The following is a 20348-nucleotide window of genomic DNA, read 5'->3' as shown; positions in this document are numbered from 1 at the left end:
GAAGCTCGTCCAGTCGAAGCCCACGAGCGATTGACTCCTGCGCGTCCCGACTCACGGTCGTGGCACGCGTGAGGGAAGAACAAGAAAAAGGGGAGGGGGAGGGAGAGAGAGCGTCAGAGGTGTGTGAGGGTGGAGGAGGTGGTGATGGAGGAGGTGGAGGAGGTGGAGGAGGTGGAGGAGGTGGATGAGGTGGAGGACGAGGAGGACGAGGAGGACGAGGGCAGGAGAGAGTACGTCGTTCCACTGGGGGGTAGAGAGATGGGATGGCAGTGAGGAGGGAGCTGAGGCCCACGCGAGAGGGATAGGAGGATGGCGCGTGCCACTACACGCTAGCAGGTGGAGTGCGCGTGCCCAGGCACCTCACTCAAGAAGTTGGCGGTGCTGATGCCACACACGTATGATGATGCACATACAGCTGAGGAAAGAACCACTTCACAATGAAAACTCTTGGTAAGACGAGCTGTTGAATTTCATAGTGAAAACTCTACCCCCGATTCTGCACTCCTCGTGTTTCACGTCTCCAATGATCTCCCACTCGATCCGATAAAGTTATCGATAATTGTCAATTGATATTTTTTTCCACGTGGGAAAATGTGAGTATGCCCACTCGACGACAAATTATAAATGCAATTGATCAATTTTCATGTACCAGTGGTAGGAATTTCACAATTCCATTCAATGTGCGAGAATTTGAATAAACACTTTAATCTCGAGAATTCGTACGAAGCGATAATCGTTGCATTCACCAATGTTTACGCTTCGGTATATAAGTTATTCGCTGATAAGAGTTGCCAACGGAAGACTTGATAACGTAGTGTGTCTCGTTGATTCCACGAATGCTCTCGTATCAGCACCTCTTTAATTGATTTTGTTGCGTGTTGAGAAAATAGCGCTCTCATTTGCATCACGCGGAGATGAGTCTATCGGTGGATCGAACTAGATCAATTAATCGAGACATACGATGCAATTGCCGTTGGAATTCACCGCTGTTGTCTGTAGGTGAAACGTTATTGCCACTGTTGCATCGGGATATATTACGCTTTCCATATGTAACACGTCTGAGAGGAGAGAGTTTACGATTTATCGACCGCAGACGACTTGCAATATTGTTTTCTTCTTTCTGTAGGTAAACTTTGCCTCAATGCACCGAGATGACGCGTACCTCAGTATCAGAGTCGCTCGGCAAAATATTCATTTCTTTCGTCGTTAAATGAAATTATGAAATTTTCATGGATTCACCGGCGTCGATTTCATGACTTATTTGTAAATATCATTTTACCATTGACGTACATTGTACAGTTGTGTACGTGCAAGCGCGAACGGTTATCAGCTGTCACGCGGCGCACGTGCTCGTTGGTGTAAAGAGCCATGGGAATAAGAAGAGCGACATGTCCCTCCGTTTACGACGATCCTGACGCCTCGAGGAGTCGTCAACCACTGACTCTTTTCATGCTTGAGCTCGGGGATACTCGCGTCGACTCGTCTCACCTCGGCATCACTCGACTCAACTCGCATTCTCTATTCACCGTCGACTCGGCATTACAACAAACACCGATAAGCCCATCGCATATCGGTGTAACATACCGCATACATATGCATTTTTCTCTGTACCAACTCCACCAGACAGTCACTTCTTCAGCTTTAGCTGCATTTTTTCGTCGTCTCTCTCCTGCAGGCTAACGAAAATCCTACCATTTTCTTTGTCATGTCGCTTCATTTTGTCTCACTTTTCTCCACCGATTTCCATGACGAAACGCCCACTCAAAAATCAATGCTTATTATTCCTGAATGAGAATGTTGGATTTTGGATGAGCCTGCTCATCGATCTGGATAACGCCCAGCGGTATTAATCCATCGCAGAAACCCGCCTCGACCCTGAGGCCATTTTTTTTTGTTTCTCGGAATACTGCGAGCTATCATCAGAGATAACAGTGCAAAGTGCATCGGTGGAATCTACTCGTGTGGATTAAAATGGTTATTTCTCGATGTTTCGACATCCATCAATCGCACGTTCGGGGGGATTTTTCAGCTCAGCGATTTGCCGATTGATTGAGTTCTATTTTGCTGAGATATTTACTCGGGTACCTCACGGGGCAAATTGGTTGAATGAAAGGTTTGAAAATTGTCAATTGATTACTTAATATTTCACGTATTAAATCAATTATTCCACAGGAGCTGGGAAAAATTAAAAAATTCTAACTAGTCTGATTCTGACCATTCATTTTTTCCATAAAAAATCGTATCAATGGTGAAATTTTTATTTTCCTTATTTGAAAAAAAATTGTAAATTATTATTTTGATAAACAATTTGATGTAATTATTCTCCTAATTTTTCTGAATTATATTGCTCCACTGACATTTATAAAAAATTGCTATGGAACATTGATATCCAAAAATAAAGCGACTCGATTTATCACCATTTCCACGAAATAATTGAATGGTAAAATGCATCTTATTGATTTACTTCGAGTTTGTTATAATTTTTTTCCGGTGTATCGGTAAGAGAGACTGGCGTACATACAGTACATAGGAGTAGCGTGACGTTGAGCGCGTGTACGAAAACCTCCGCCGACGCTCATTACGTCATCGTCGGGTTGTTTGACGGTATTCGTGGCTACTCGGAACGGCCGAGTCCCTGACAACGCATCCGCAATGTAACTGGATTTGCTAGTACCACGTGAAATAATGAACAACTATTGAGGATATTGACCATTACCCTATTACAGTTTATTAATATCACGCTCCACTAATTCCCCGAGTCTCTCCCCCGTACGGGTAATCGGATTATTCATTCATTCCTGTATCGAAAACTCTCGGGCAAATGTGTCTGGCCAGACCCTGAGTTTACTACTGACTGTTGCCACTGGATCCCCGAGTGCTTTCAAATACTTTCCCAATTTTAAATGCCCATTGTTGAATCATCAATGATTACCACCCAAGTAAAAACGAGCCATTACCCTTTCGCTACATTAATTACAGCGTCGAGCCGCATAATGACGTAACTATCAATTGAGCTAATCTGTCATCATCCCAAAAGTCGAACACCACCTACGCCACTGACTATTGTCTCAACTCGAGAACATGCGGACGTTGCACTATTCTTCTGCCTCCAATAATAACGAAACAACCTTTCAATGGCGACAAGGACAGTGCAATTGTCGTCCCAGATATTTCACAAATCCAATTGAATTTTCGAACAAATCGGTACTTGCGGTCAGAAACTTTTTTTTTTTTTATTGTTTTTCATGTCAAAAAAAAAATTAATTTCTTCTAGTTTTATGGCGTTTTTTACTGCAACATTGAGAGAACTCGAGAACTTTAACTGTTCCTAAGATAAAAATGATTCACTTTTCATAATTACGAATTTATTCTTAATTAATTAATTTTTATAATAATTTTTCAGTTATTTTAATAATGGGACGAATGTCAATAAAAAATGCCATGTCTTTCAATTGAAAATTCCACGAGTAATTCCCCCCAATTTAATTAGACCTCGGATCCCGCAATTTCTCAATTGATCGTGATTCACTTTCTCGTTATTAATCACAGACGTCAATGGGCAAATGCCCCCCATACGAGTCCCTCTAACGAGTCAATTAGCGCTGCAATTTTATATACCATAATTTCAAAATGAACACTCGGCTCTGTACACAAATTTTCAAAAGAGCGTTGAACGTGCGTTTGACACAATTCACCCCCGATAGTGTGGGGCCAATCGGAGCTCGCGGGGGTGGTATATGCGTGGGGTGTATAGGTGGATTGAAATAGGGGGTGTGGGTGGATTTGTCGTGTATAAGCGTGTCTACAGTACACCGATATGCTATTTACAATTAGGGTTAGAGTTTGGTTATATACCCAACACCTCACTCAGCCCAACAACCCCCTCTGCCTCTCAAAGCAAAACGCCCCGCGTCTGCGCCACATCGACGCGACATATTTTCATCCCCTCTTCCACCCCCTGGCACCCTTCAGTATGCATTACGTTGATACAATGCAAAATCCGCCCACCCCAGCCGACATTACCCCGATCAAAGCAGTGTATCACTTGAATACCTGTTTGTTCGAAGAATCGATAATTTGAGTTAACAAACGATCCTAATAACATCGTGAGTGTCCTACATTTTCCCCTGATATCACCCACATGACAATCACACCGTAAAATTGGAGAAAGAGGCTCGGATAGAATGAAACTCGACGTTGGCCATGGCATTTTTCTTTTCCTTTTTTTTTTTTGTTTTTTTTTTCTTTTTCAGAGAGAGTTACGTTACTTGATAAATGTTTGGAGAGGAGAGAGATGGAGAGTGTGGTGTGTTGAGAGCCACTGAGACGCGCCACATTCCCCTTGTGCAGTCAGTGGCGTAGTCCGTGTTTACTCTCGGGTACATACACATACGTACATACATTTGCGCGGTGATCGGCAGCGCAAAGGCCACAACCTGGCTTGCAGCATGAATTTAATTCACCCATGTTGGGGTTTTTTTCCACCCTCGGTAGGCCAAGTTGCTGCTCGCCAGGGTGGGGGGTAGGAATTGGGGTTGTTCAGAAAAATTTGTGCTGATCTACGAAAAGAGTACTTATCTCGTATTTTCGCTTTTATACTTGACGACGGTTATGGGGGGAGAAAGAAAATTGGGTACTTATGCTAAGGTCGTGGACTGTGAAAAAAAAAATATATATATATATTTCGTGAAGAAATTAATCCCAGGGCCCCATGATCAAAAAAAAAATTTACTTTTTTATTTTTTCCCGTCTCTAGGCATTTTGCTATAATTTAAAAAACTCAATTTTGCAAAAAAAGCGACTTCCCTCCCCGGGGTCGCGGTAATAAAAAAAATGCGTTCGCTTCCACATTTTCTAGGTCTCTGCGGATTTTTCTATCATCTATGCAGCAAAAATATGTGAAATCAATGATTGGTTGATGAGAAAAATTCCATTTGTAAAAGTTACTTTCCCCCCATTTTTTAGTAACCGCTTCTAACTAAACCTGACCAAAAAACTCGTATCACTGAAATTCAGAGAAATGAGTATTGCATATCGGCATAGATGAAAGACCAATGATGATTACACATGATAGCCACGTGGCGTAATATACTATTATACCAAATATTGAAGCGCGCCTTCAATAGAAATTGAATAAAATCTCGGGCAATTGAAATATATGATTGAATAAAAATTTTGAAAAATGGCGTATATGAAGGATGGATGATAGTTAAATACCCGCGGGGTGGAAAAGTGGAGTGGTGTTGGGGTGCGCGTCATATAATCCCCACTTTGGCTCTCCCTATTCTGACCAACCGGCTGTTTACTGTTTGGCCTCCCGGGATATCGATCCCAGTGGCGTAAGAACCGCACACACCGCCTGTTACGATGAGTAGAGACAACATGTATTGGCAAGTGAGAGGCGGGGGTGAATGAGGGATAAAATTTTCGAGGTAAAAGAGAGGGAGAGGAGAGTGAAGAGGCGTCACTGACTCGCGCGTCGATGTTCACCCCAACGACCCCAATAGCTCCGCACTCGAGTAAATAAACTCCTCGTGGATATAAATCCCCACCATCCCCACCATTCCCACAACCCCCTCCACCCTCTCCACCCTCTCCATTGCCCATCATTCTCCCTTTTTGATTAACCACCGAGTGAAGATTCTTTCCGGTGTTCTTATGAAACTAACGACACTTGATCATTGTTTTTATCGTCCAAGCCCCTTCTCCCTTTCATCTCAACTCCTGTTGTTGCTTCTGGTGACCAATTGCCAGTCAACCCGGAACAAAGGTATTCTCTTTTCTCGGTGGGATTAGTTTCCTGGATTTTTCTTGGTAGAAGAAAGAGTTTCAAACTTTCACCCGGACGACGACGCTGCTTGTTCGGTTGGCTTTTATGCAGCGTTCAGTGCCCTGATTTATGGTAATGAAGTTCAAATTGATCCCGCGAAATTCAATCGCCAGGGGTGAGATTAGACTGGAGCAAGATTCTCCTTTTCTTTTAGTCAGCAATTAGAAATCTACGTACAAGGTTTAATAGCTGCATAAATCGTGATTACGGTGTGTAGATTATTTTTTAATTCTGTCCTTTGGATGATTTTTCTAATAAGAATGTTTTATTCACTTTCTTCGACCAAGCTGTCAAGTTCATAACAAAAAGTTGGAACGTATAAAGAGAAAGTTTTTTGACGTTAGAAAAAAGTTTGAATATTTAAGAAAACCGTTTTCTTCATTGTAGAAAATATTTTATAGAATGGAAAAAAGTGAGGACAATTTTCCAGAAGAAATTTTTCAATTTTGTTGGCGAAAAAGTTTCGAAAGTTACATCTTGAAGTTGAAGCTCGATGTGTTTGAAATTTATTTAACACTTCAACTTTTCTCAATTGAATTCCCAAACTAAACAAACATTAAAAAGCCGATTAAGATCCTATTGACAGTAAAGACTACACCATTCTATCCTCAATCCCTTCCCTCAGATTTACAATATGTCGAGAGATTTTGTATCGAAGGATATTGTGAAGTGCTTCCGGAAGATTGCACAATTCCCGTACCCTCGACGTTACGAAATACGTAGTGTTGGTATTATGCAAATAACAATCTCGAAGTTGTTACGAAAACAATAGACTGAATACATCTTAAATTGAAGGTTCCCATTCATTTGCAATCCGCAATTGAATGGATTGAATCGATTTTATCATTTGAATAATTCAATACCGAGTTGATATCAAGCTCGCTAGCAACAATGTGGAAAAAAAACCGCAAAACCGTTATTTAAAAAATTGATGGCCAATGGGAAGAGGTGAAAAGCACAGAGAGAGCATCAACTGCGTCAGGGAAAGAGGAAGCCAATACATTTGCCACATCAGTGTGTGAACATATATGTGTACAACGGGTCTATGTGTAACCGTTTGGAGTATCGAGCCACGCGAGTCCTTTTTTCTGCAAACCGACCCTCTACACATTTCACCCCCTCCCCACCCTCTCAGCCACCCATTCCACCCACCACCTGCCGCCCCCACTCCATCGAGTACCAACTCGTTACTTTGTCTACTTCTGTTTCCAGTACAGAGCACCAAGGAATGCGCAGATTCTGCTGTGCGTAAAAAAAGCGTAAAAGGATCCGACGAGATGGAAAAGAAACATCACGTATGCATCGACTCCCCACCGGCAAATGTCCACCAGTCGAATCCAACGATAAATTAATAATAATTAAAACATCTACTTCGTAAATTCTAATTAGGCTGCTTTTTCAGACGTTTAAAATATTTCCTCACTTATTCGCAATTGCAAGTTTTTTTTACTGAGAGAGAATCAACTCCTTGAGTAGAAATAATGAATTTTCAGGGCGTTAATGAAGAAGAAAAAAATGTCCAACACCTACGGAAAATCAGTTGAGTCCAGGAAGTCTTAATACCGAAGACATTCCCCTCAATTTATGATCGAGCAGATAATAACCACTAGTACATCAAAACCTCGAGAAAGAATGCAGAGAGAGGGAAAAAAAGTGCATCTACTGGTGAACGGTAAATGGCCACCACTAAAATCCAACAAATAACATCAAAAACTAAAATGTTACATTCTCCCCATTAAGCCACCCATCTGACTTTCATTGAGGTGTCAGTAAATAATTAAAACTGCCCATTTATAAATTCCAAGATCCACGATCGTATAATGCAGCAGACATGTATATACGAATATAAAGGTGCTTTTCGTCGTAAAAGCCACGTCAGATTGCATAAAATATGCGACGAGCGTACCCACCGCATCCACTCTCATCTCGACGTGTCGTGTTCCAGTGTTATGAAAATGCATCCGTCTACTATAATATTTTATGAGCCTGACTGAAAGCGAAAATTTTCTCATCCCCCGACCTTATTACAAAGACCATCCCCCTCTTCATCCCCCTCTTCATCCTCACACCTCCGCCACCTCATTTCACAGTGGAAGGATGCATTAAGCCCTCCACAACCCCCATCTCACGTTAAAAATGATAATAACGTTGCACTTCATATATTTCAACCTCTCAACAGGGCGTTTCATATTCGTTACTCGGCGTATTGAAATTGATAGAGAGTTACAAAGTAAGAGGTAAAAAATCGTTAGCATTAGAATATAAGATATTACTCGGAAAATCGGTGAAATCGCCGGTTAAATCGAGGGAGGAGGGGTGGGCTTTCTAATTGCAACGGTAATTGAGGAATTTCGTAACGAATCGGTGTAGATGATTTAATTGAATTTTATTTGACAACTGAAATAGTTAATCTCGTGTGTTTTGTGTAACAGTGGCTTTCTAGAGTGCCTGAGGGGTACGGTAGGGTAATATCGTACTCGGGGAGAGTATATCATCGTGGAGAGGTGGGTGGGTTGGCGGTTGCGGCGAGCCAAGAGAAGGTCGATTCGTCGTTGCCTATTACATGACACCGTTACGCAAGGGCTCTCTCGCTCTGTACATACAGTTCACCGCCAGTCCTACGGATACTTAAAAGGTGGATATAAAATTGAAACTTGTGAATGTACAATTGCCGGTTAATTGCGCAATGAGTGTGCACTAGAAAGTCTATTGGTTGGTTTTATTTCAGAAGCGTTGTCATCTGAGACTAGTTGGTACAATGACGCTTTCTTCTTCATTTTTCACCGGAAGAATACCAACTTTTATAAATCCAAAATTCATGAAAAATTACGAAAATCACGAATGTTATGACGGGATAATTGAAATTTCGTCTTTCCGCTTTTGAAAAAAAAGACATTTTCCTTGACGGTCTAGAGAAATTTGAAACTTTCATGGACTGTTTCCTATAAATGGAGTTGCCATGTGGCTCTCCTGAGAATGACTCCTCAAGTGTTTAAAATTGATTAGTCTTCTGAAGAGTGTGGTAGAGGCCCAGAAGATAAAAATAGAAATAATGAGCGAGTGAAGAAATTGAAGTAACCGTTGCATTCCCAGTAATTAACAAAATCATTAAATTAGTGGATCAACATTTTCACGGAAATAGCGAGGAGAAGGTGGATCTATCAGTAAAAAATAAATCCGAGAACTTTTTAACGGTTTGATTTACGATAAACATCCTCACATATGGGAGCATTTGGACGAGTCGGTCCTGATGGTCGACCGGCTGTACTGAAAACGGAAGCATAGATGAGTGAAGAGAAAGGAGGACGACTTCTTCCTGGGAGGAATAGTTGGGTATTGCTCAGTGGGCGCCTGCGGAAAATCTAACAAACAACATTGTAGAAGGAGAAGGCACCGATCACTTGTTGCGATCCTGTTAGTTCACCGCCACGAGTGGTTTGTGCCGCTACGAAAACACTGAACAAAAATTTCTATTCATGACTGTCATAATTCCCATCCGTAAACATATCATAATTAGACCATAAATATAAAACCTAAAACTTGAATAAATTCAATGCAGGGAGACGCGATTAAAGTGGCTTCGTGTTTCGAATGATCTCTTAACGAGAACGAAGGATGAATATCATGTTACTGCAGGGGCAAAACCCTCAGTATATAATCTCGGAAGGACACGGGGTAGACCCAACAAAGTGGGGAGGATTTCCCCACCAGTCAAAAAGCCCTCCCACCACCACCCCCTGGAATTTCCCTGCTCAGGCGCGCAAAACTCTTGGTGACCCGAGGGTGGGGGCGATGTACATTTGAGATTGATTAACCTCACCCCCCCCATCCCCCGGTACATATACATTTCCCCATGTATGGTAAATTAAATCACGTAGTTATTACTCCGGTGTAATATATTTGACGCTTTAATCCAATGAAATAACACCGGGTTGTCTCGCTGGATAATCATCGTCAGATGCGACGCGCTGATATCCTGGTTATTCCGTACATTACAGAGTGAAACACTCGATGAGCACGGCCAAGTTATCACGAGTTTTGTGACCCCCCAACACCGAGAGAGATATATCCCGTAGTAACTAACACTATATATATATATATATATAAAAAAAAAAAACAAGGATTGATATCCTGGACTCAGCAAAATATCCTTTTGGAAGGTATTCCTCCAGAACAGTAATCCCCAACAATCCAAGTTCCCCTCTAATAATTTGATTATTACGCTGTACATGACATTATCATAGGCTTCCATTAATTTCATTAAATAATAATTTTTAATAATTCCAAATATTAATAACTGTTATTAAAGTTCACTCAAGGTCATGTGTTGGATAATAATCTGACAGTCATGCGTAACAGACTAGTTCTCATAATTCTAGTTGAATCGGTTGGGAGTCTAATCTGGAGAAATGATTTCCAAAGAAAATATTTTCTTTTGGAATATTCTAGGACTGGCGAATAAATTTTTTTTTTTTTCACGAGTGAATGGCACACGCTGCACCTGCAATTGAGTGGGGCGCAGTGGTGTCATCTGTTGGCGGTATCCGGAGGTGAGGCTCCTCTTCTCGGCCGGCCGTTGGGCGTCAGGGCGTTCCGCTAACCGTAAACTAACCTCACCTACCCGGCACACACCAAATATCCCCCCAACGTGAGATTATGCTTCGCCTTTCCCCGCCAGGCGTGCATAGCGTGCCATCATTTCCCCGGCATTTGCCCCACCATCGGGCCACGCCATGTCCCTAGTCCAGGTAATGGTTTGCTTCACCCGCGTGTCCACCGAGGTGGACATGAGAAGCCAACCAGAGGAACCCAGTGGAGAAGAGTAAATCGAGTCTGGGATTGAAGTGAGATACTGCATATGCACTTCCACCCAACGTTCTTTCCCTCTTCCCTCCTTCTTCTACCTTCTCTACCTCATCTACCTCATCTACCTCATCTACCTTCTCTACCTCCTCTACCTCTTCCACCTCTTCCACCTCTTTATCCTCGTTCACGGTCACACCCGCAGAGATCCTCACACAAACCCTAATCAAAAGAGTCCGGCTCTAATCATATTCCCAGTGTTTTGAGCGATTGTCGGGGAGTACTAAGGAATGTTATCAGTCTTGACGCAACGTCTCGTAATTACAACACTATCTGATTTTCATAAACCCGTCAGCAATGATCGTGAAGATGAAGAGAAAATTGATGGATAATAATGAAACGTTGATCGATCTTGCACCTTCTCAGTTATTTCAATTAATGCAACTAATGGAGGAGAATTAGCCGTTATGTTAGATGTTGATTCATCAAAGATATTGGTTTTTATTAAGGCGAATGATGAAGAAAATTCAGAAAAGAGTTGGTTCACTCGGTGGATAATGAATTGAGTAATAACATAATTGGGACAAGACCGGAGGAGTGACTATAAAGGGTTTGAAAATATCGCGCGCTCTCGCAAGACAACTTCACGCAACTCATTGACCAATCGCAATTGAGGGTTATTGTTCCGCCAGTTTCGAAAGAAAACAGCTTGACACCACTCTCTTTTATGAATAGAAATAAAATATTAAAATGTTTCAAAACGAATGATGAATGAGAGTCCCGCGAAAATGACTGAATTAAAAACATTTACAATGTAAAAACAATCCGGTACTTTAGAGAATTTGAAAATATCGGGCATGTTCCCACCCCAAACTTCAGCCAACTAATTGACTGATCAGAATGGATATTTGATCAATTAATTTCATCATATATCTCGGTGGAATTGACTACATACCGGTACCATCTGTATTTCTGGAGGAAGTTAATGACGAAATGAGACAATGAGAACTGGTGAGAGATGGTGCATTGCAAAATATTAAATTTGCGGATGTCAGAGAAACAAGTCCGGTAACTAATGAACGGAGTAGGTGGAAAGAGCCTTAAGTTGATCGCCACTGAGGGTACAGTATCAGAACGGCTCCACCTAGGATAGGGTGAACGGGTCGGAGGCCGTTGGTTCCTCATAGAGTTGCTCTCTTCTTATTATCACTACACGAGGCACACCGATACGCCATCGTTCCTCTCACTCTGCTCCCCTGTCCAGGAGTTTTGGCATTGAAACGCATGCGCAAAATCCAACGGTGCCACCGAGTGCTTGTGCGACTAGTCGTTATCCCTCTTCCCTCCCCTCATCTATTTATCTCATTCTAGGCGGGTGTACGTGGTGGGAGTAGAACAGGTTGACTCCAAGTATATACTGTTGAGGCATCGGTGCTGACTGCTCACCCGCTCGCGGGAGAGGGTACCAGAATGAAGAGGAAGAGTGGGACGGAAAGTGAGTCGAAGAGTTGAAAAAAAAAATGTGAAAAAAAAGAGCAGGGGAACTCCGCGGGGGCGCAATGCGGCGGGCCCAGGGAGCGAGATTCCCGTAACTTATACTTGCCGATTAGCATTATAATTATTCGTACTTGTCAAGCAACCCTTCGGAGCCGGCGATTCCCCCGGATTTCCCTCCCCACCGGTATTTTCCAAGGTTTCCCTTCCGAATAACACGCTGCACAGGTCAATTCAGCCAATAAAGTTTATGTACTTTGTGGAATTAAATGGCATTAGTACGACGGGAGGGAAGTATTTATTGGGCGCAATTAGTGTGATCGTTACGCAGTTATTACCGTAATTTTAAACAAGTATTGCTGAGGTGTCATTAACCCGCCTTTTGGCGTATGAACATGCGTAATGGATATGACGGAAAAGTATGAAATATTAATTGGGAATGCATGCGAGTTGATGTAACATTTGAATGCATTTCACGGACTATTTCCACTGCTCTGCGCGTGCAGTGTCCATGAGTAATAAGGAATGGTCCATCTGGGCCTGTGCATGTGTCATGCACGAGGGTTATGGGTGGCTGTTGCCATAAGGCGTGTACGGGTGATTACGAACCCTGCGTACATGCGTATAAATACTTTAACGGTTGGGTGGTGTACAGGCGGTGGGTTATTATCGCTCAGCGATTCTAGATATGTATGGGTAACAAAACAGGGGGGGAGGGCTAGGGTAAGGGGAGGTAAAGATTTTAACTCAGGCTCAGGTCATATCCACATCTACACTTGCGCCAGCTTCCGCGAATCATCAAGGTTAATGCCTCCGAGGCCGATACCATCCCAGTCTTATTGGACGTACCGCACACTGGAGGATCCTTGCATTTCTTACAAGTACATGTGATCATAACGGTTCATGTAAAATATAGTAGAATCTACGCGGATATAATTGTGATAATTTTCTTGAGGTATCGAAGAGAGTGTATCTACGGGTTGTCTGGTTATGGTGAATAATTTTCACGGATCGTCGGGGTTATTTGTTAATTTAATTATTTGTGGAAATACTGAGAACCTCTGAGGGGTGCGTACCCTTGGTGATGGCGCCGTGTATGCGAGAGCGCGCGCCACTCCTGATAGGCCCGTATGGATCGTCCTCCCTCTCTCTCCCTCTCTCTCTCGATCTCTCTCGTCCTCGTCATATAACCAGACGCCTTGACGGTACGTCAGGGGAAACGGGGAGAGAGTCACGCACAGCTGTTTCGTATTTCATTGCACTGGGTATGGGGAGTGTGTAAGGTACCCCCTCATCCCTCCTCATCCCCTTAATCACACCATCTCTGTCGCGTCTTGGGAGCCCCTTGCTTTTGGCATTTTCCCTTTCGGTTTTTCTCTTTTCTAGCCGATTGTCTCGTTGTACAGGCATGAGAAATGAGGGACTCCTTCTGATGTACCGCGGGAAAACCGGCAACGGACGCAACGGACGGGGTTGGAGAGGATCACTCATCGTTTTTGGGTCGCTCCCTGATTGAGGGCTCTGTTCCTTTGGGGGTTTCAGGCACTTGGCGGTTTGCATCGATTTTTAGGTAATTTAACGGTACTTTGAAGTTTTTTATGAATTTTTTATTCGACTTTAGGTGGTAGTGTGTGGGAAAAATTCCTGGTGTCAAGTCGATTTTAATTGTTTCTTTAAGATTGCCGAGCACGAACAAGACCCTCATTCTCAATTACGTCGCGTTTGGTCGGTTAAAAATGTATTTTTTTTTAGAAAATTCTCTCACGGTTGAGTGAGGGATTTTTGAATGTATGTATTCAGATGCCCCCGGCGATAGAATAAATTTAAATTCGATTCATGTGAATCTGATTGTATTTATGACGGGATGATTCCTGAATTTTGTACTTCGGCGTAAATTGGAAAGTTTAACGTTTGTTTTAACGTAAAAACATACTTTTATGGAACGATCTTTCACGTGGAGTGATTAAATTATTTGTTTATAATTTTTTTATACTTGTGAAAAATGAAAGTGTCTGACATCTGGACCACTTACGCCTAATATCCTCTTTATTCTCCCATTTGTTTATATTATTCTCGATCGCCCGCCATCCGGTTGAGAAGGGGTAAACAAATAATACGAAACCAACTCAGTCTAAACAATTTTACGACGTGATATTGAAACGTGTCAAAGTACTTAGAGATTGATTATCAAAATTTCTTCCGAAGAAATCCCCTGGTTTGAGAAAAAAAAATCCACGAGAGCAGTTGAAGCATTGAAAATTTCTACTGAGTTGAAGTGAGACTGTAATTGATAACAATTCCGAAAAATCTGGGACTGACTATTTGTGTTTACATCTCGCCAGGTGTTTACCCAAACCCAAAAAATTCCTCTCCACAAAATTTCCATTATTCTTTCCACTCCCTGTCAACCTCTACAATGCATGAATTGTTTAAATTTCCTGATGAGGATGCACTCGATCTAAGCGTAATTCAGTTAATAGTCCTTACTGGCCTATGAGTGCACTCCGCGTAAAGGCTAATTTAACTTTTATACACTTCGTGGAGTAGAAAATTTTTCGCCCATCTAATCTTGCCGCTGCACAAGCACTAACTACCATAGCCGAAAATAAAATGTATAATTCACCCCTTTAAACCAACGCCCCATTAATCGAGTAAGGGTGTATCGTTAATGGGGATTAATGAGGGCGTGATGGGAGATTGAGGTGATTCCCCTGATTTGTTAAATTGAGAACCGTTTGTGCGTAAAACGCGATGTTTGCGGAGCGATTAGTAGCCGTGGGTTATACTGTCTGGCTCACGTACATCAGTTTGTCAGCTGTCGTTTATAAGCAGTGGTGGAGACGCGCGTCCGGTGCAAAGCAAAACCAACGACCTTGTCCACCAGTTGTCTTCTCGCTCCGCTTTTGCTAATTAAATGTTGTAATGTTGTGCCATATAACCCGTGTACCATACACGCCTGCAATCTTGACGGCGATAAACTTTTCGGTGAACATGCATGCGAGATTATCGTTTTGTCGCTTGTCTCTCGTCCCAACATCAGAAGGGGAAACCTTTCTTTCTTCTTTTTTTTTGTCGCCACTGATTACTCGCGTTCGTCGATTATTCGCTACTCGGTTTCTCGTTATCTGCGCGTTTGAAGCCATTCTTCGTATGAATGTGAAAAAAAAAAAAACACCTTGAATGTAGACCTGACGTCAGCGCAATTTTTAGCACGACCACAAGCCCACGGTTGCGAGGGGCTCCCTCAGGATTTTCACTGTCTCTTTTCACAGTTGACCATAAACTCACCCTCGTGGGGTGGGGTTACGGGTCATATAGGTGTTGAGAGTTTTTTTTTATCCTGACTTTTCAACCGCCTTCGAGAAGACATTCTTCGTTCAAGAATTTTTGCTATATTGGAAACTTTTAACAGCAATTCTATTCCAGGGCATTTAATGATAATATTCTCATTGAAAATTTCAGCTTCGAGAATTTGAGGAAATTGTCATCTCTCGTTCCCTTCATCCCGTGTCCGTCACTTCGCGTTTTCTTTTGAAACAGTAATACTATTGTTCACGAAAATATTGACAAACGTATTTCGATATTTTTCCTTTGAGCATATCTCCAGCCATTCAATTAACCCACAAACAATTGGGATTGCGCAGGTATTTTCAGTGACTTCTGACTACGCTCCCTCTCTCATTTAGATATTATAGATTATTTTTAGAGTCTGGAATCTAATGGAGTCGTTGCAGAATCCGCTGAGACAGAGGTGAAAGTACGCGAGGGCCCTGCAGTGCAGTATATCGCGTAGCAAAACTACATTAACTGAGTTTTTATGAAACACTCCTCCACCCCCGACAATTACAATTTCCCTCGATGTTTCAATTGTCCATGAAATGGCAATTCTTTAGGGTGTAGAGAGATCCCTCGAGCGTTACCACTTCCCTCCCACCATTATTTCTTCAACAATTTGATAATATACACTTTATTTTTAGTATCAATAGATGATTGCTCGTGTATTCTCAGGGAGATATGATCCTCGATACTTGTCGAGTATTTTCAAGAAGTCAGATTATCGTGCGCTTGAAAACAAGTCTATCCATGGGGAGATAACGCTCTGGCATCTAAGTGCCTTCATTCCTTCAATTTGCGTACATTCTTGCGATTAGATTCAACTATTCTTAGAACAGCATCATGTTCGATAATTCTGTCCTCTATTCTCGGTGCATTCATGGAGAAATCAGGTGTGGTATCGCATCGCCAAGTGTGAGTCACAGGCGCTACCGCACCTTAAGGATATTCAAGTACATTTTACAGTTTCGTATAGATCATACTGTAGGGAAAAAGTCCTATCAAAATTTCTCAGGGATCGCGAAAAACTCAAATTGAAAAATTCCCTGCGCATTTTTCACCCATTCACTATTACCGATTATCCTTAAAACCCGTTCCAAATCCAAGCGCCCTTACTGAGCTTTTTCAAACATTGAAAAATCTCTTAAACCGTGAAAAATCTAAAAAAAAAATCCTTCTCACCACCAACAAACATTTTCCCTACGACAGCATAATGGTGCTCCGTTGTCACGAAGTCCACGGTAATGTCGATAAAGAAAAAAAGAAAAATCGAAGCAAGGTGTTTTATTGACAAGGAGGGACTGTCGTAGGCTCCAACGGTTGTTGATTGTCGATGGACGATCGGGTGACAGGAAGCAGTGTGGAGTGCGTGAGTACGGGGGATGTGAGTAAAGTGCGAGCAAGTACAAGAAGCATCACGAAGTTGCCGATGCACGGCGCAGGTATAAGTTTGAGTGGTGAGGGGGGGATGACCAATGAAAGAGGGGAAAGGGGGGGCATTTCCAAAAGGGAGGGGGTACAGCAGTATATAGCACATATACATAAACTCTGTACAAGTACGAAGAGAGAAGGTGGCGCACCGCAGCAGCTCCGAGTCTGCGCTGTCGTCCTGCAATATAACCGTTCGCTCTTTGTCCGTTCAGCTGCCTCCTGTTTCCAGTGGTTCCCAACATCACAAAATCCACACAAACTACCTCACCCTCTCTCACCACCTCACCCCGTCACTCTCTCTCAATACGATCGACTCATGTACATTATATCCTGCAGCACCAACGCGTTAACTTCGTAGTGCACACATGCGTCAATAACACCGTATGACTCCACCGCGTCATTTGCCCCAACTCAAACCAATCGCAAGTGCGATATTATCTCTAAATCCAGCGAGTTCATTACATTGTCCCTGGTATATCTCCGTGGATCATTAGTCTCATCATCGGTGGAAAATATTTCGATACTTAATCGGTATTTCGTATTCAATCTCCGAGTAGGCTTTAGCGCCAGATTGAAACGCTAATTATTCTCCGTTGACGCGTTCAACCTCGAAATAGCCACTTGGCCAAATATTTTCATCACAATTCACCGGATGAATATACATCAATCTCCCTCCTGCCCCCCCTGCTCCCTATCTCATCGCGAATTAATTACGGAAAAATTGGAGCAATTGCCAGCAGTGGCCGATATCCAAACGACAAATACTCCACTATTTATTTGGGGAATAAATAGTGACAAATCAGTATAAAGTTCGTTTCCCGATTTCACTCTCGCTTGTCATCGTCCCGTGACCTCCTTGCGCCAGCACAGGGAGCCCCGCATTGTAATTCTCAACTCCACGTCTTTTGGATGATAAAAAAAAATAAACCAGGACAAATTCGGGGAAAAGCTTATCTCAACAGATTAAAAATAAAATGACAAATATTTCAGTGGATTACATCTCAATTCCCCGGGAATTCCCTGATGAAGTTGACTCGAAATGAAGGTAGATGAAGGAGAATAGAGGGTCATACTGTGAGATAAAGCGGAATAAAGTTATAATGGGTGTTTCCCTCCGCAACAAACAGTGGATTATTTTGAATTTCAAAAGATGGAATACTAATGTTTGAGAACCTCTTGGTATAGTGCAGCCAGCTGAGAGTCAGCGTACGAGTTATATGGAAAAAGGAGATTGAGAGAGAGAGGAGGTGGCAACAGCGCACACCAGAGTCTCATGGATATCCTGAGTGCCGTGTGTACAGTGGTAACATGCTCTCCACGCACACCAGTCGTTCAACAATCGTATGATGGCCTGACGAGTGCCGCGTGCGCACGCTGCGGATCCACGCGACTTATAAATGAATGCGCAACGTGTGGTAGTGGCTTCCCCGACCGTCCACAATTCCACCGAGTACAGAGCAAACGCTCATGGACAAAAAAAATATCTATTTTATTTCCAAAACGCACTTCTCCAATTGAGCCCAGCTATCCCCCTCACATCCCCATAACCATCATCATATTGTTTTGCGAACAACCACGGGGGGGAATGTCCTTCGATAAAATCCACTGATTACTCATTTTATCTTTATGATTAATTAATTAATACCGAATTTACTCGAGAGCGAAGACTGACGGAATTGTTTAATATTGATAATTTTTCAGAGAGTTTTTTTTTGGTAAGTTATTATGGTGGTAATACTATGGAGCAATCCGATTATTATTGGTAACACCTGGAGGAAATCACCGGGAAATGACTCGTGAATGAAGATTTTTGAAGGAATATGTACGTGGTCTCTCAAGTTAATGAATTTTTGGAACAGAATAATCCTTTCACATTTCTCTTATCAGATTTTGGGGAAAGGAACATTCTTCTTTCAATGAAATGAAATGATTTCCCGTTTTGTTTCTCTCCATTTGTTTTCTCTCGACAATGGCCTCTGTTTCGTGACACAAAAGATGCGTTTAGAGACTGGAGGTTTCACGGAATGCGTCATCCGGACGGAATTCAACACCCATCTCCTTCACGCTGGGACCACTCTCACTAACTCGAGGCCTAGACTAAACCAGGAGAAAGGGGGAAAACAGCGAGGACGAGCTAGATTGTACTGAATTTAACGGTTCAAGATTCTACCCTGGTTGTAGGTGAGGCTCTTGCTGCGTCACTCCCTAGTGACTTTTTCTCTATATTTTGGGTATCAATTAATGAGTGTTGGGAACTGGATCGTAAACTCGGGTGATAATTCATAGAGAGATCAACCTAGTGCTCACTTTTCATCCCTAGCTTCTGAAAGTTGCTTGGAGTTCCTGGAAATTTCTCCAAGTTTCTAGAACTTCCTCGGGGAATGGAAATGTTCGAATTTTTTGGTTGAATAAGAGAATGTGGGCAGAAAAAAATCTTTACCAAATGTTGAAGCATTTGCCAAAAATTTGAGAGAATTGAAACTTCTGGAAATTTTGAGATCATTCGTGGAATGATTTGAGAAATGTTCGCGATTTCTGATTTGATTTTCGGGTGTAATGATGAAATGTGAAGGGAGAAGATCGAGAAATTTCAAGAAAGCTTTTGGTTTTTTTTCTTGTAATGGAGCAATTGAGGTGCTGTTGATTAATTTCGAAGTGGGTGAAAGGTGTTGAGTGTGAGAGGAATTGGTTATCCTGAGAGGATTTTGTATGGATCTTTTACAGACTCGCGGAATGCCTCTGGGGAAGGCCATTATACGACGGCATGGAATTCACTCTGGTTTGACCACCCAGAAGGCCATGAAGAGTCTCCGGACATGCCACCCGCGCTAAACGAGTTGCCCATCAAATTATTGATGCTCGGAGAGTGAGTTCGACACCATTTCAATGGTTTATTGTGGATGGGCAGGGGGGTTATGAGTATTTCTGACGAGCGCAGTCGTGGGGTACTAATAATATGTAATCGAGTTATGGTTTTTCGGAGGGCTATTGCCGATCGTAAAGAGAAGTTATCGGGACTTCAGACAAATCAGATACTGGCATTCATATACTGAGAAGAGAGGGGAAAAATCCCGGCGATTTTCAGTCGTAAATTGCCAGTGGGTGGCTGACTAATGGATTGTAATGCGAAACTACCAAGGAATTTTTGTAATCATAATGTTAGTGAATGTGTAAGTGTCTTTCGTAGGGAGAATTTTGCACTGTGGAATCCAGTATGTTTTAGACTGCGATCTTTCATATTAAATAAGCACGAATGTTCATCAAATAATTAGGGATTCATTATGAAAATTAAATATCGCTTGGAATTTTTTTTTCCAATAAAACTCTGATGAAATCCCGTGATTTTTTATTATATTTTTTTCTTCCTCAATATTCAAACAACGCGATATATATATGGCAAATTGTAGGTAAAACGTAAAGAAAGTGTCAATCGTGATGGTAGAAGCGACCGCATTGG

At 42.3% G+C, this 20348-nt stretch overlaps 1 protein-coding gene and 1 long non-coding RNA gene across 2 annotated transcripts in view; one reads left to right on the top strand and one right to left on the bottom strand.

The window, feature by feature from the left end:
• mam (mastermind) overlaps positions 1-20348 on the bottom strand; it is a 52385-nt gene that overhangs the window by 28861 nt on the left and 3176 nt on the right. The window lies entirely within an intron of this gene.
• Positions 18320-20160, top strand: LOC105262982 (uncharacterized). Its single transcript, XR_891872.1, has 3 exons — positions 18320-18713; positions 18779-19072; positions 19616-20160. It is a non-coding gene; the product is annotated as an uncharacterized lncRNA (long non-coding RNA).

Source organism: Fopius arisanus, unplaced genomic scaffold (genome assembly GCF_000806365.1).
Source record: "Fopius arisanus strain USDA-PBARC FA_bdor unplaced genomic scaffold, ASM80636v1 scaffold00001, whole genome shotgun sequence".
NCBI lineage: Eukaryota > Metazoa > Arthropoda > Insecta > Hymenoptera > Braconidae > Fopius > Fopius arisanus.
The sequence above is the reverse complement of the archived record's forward strand: the minus strand, read 5'-3'. Positions and strand labels throughout refer to the sequence as shown.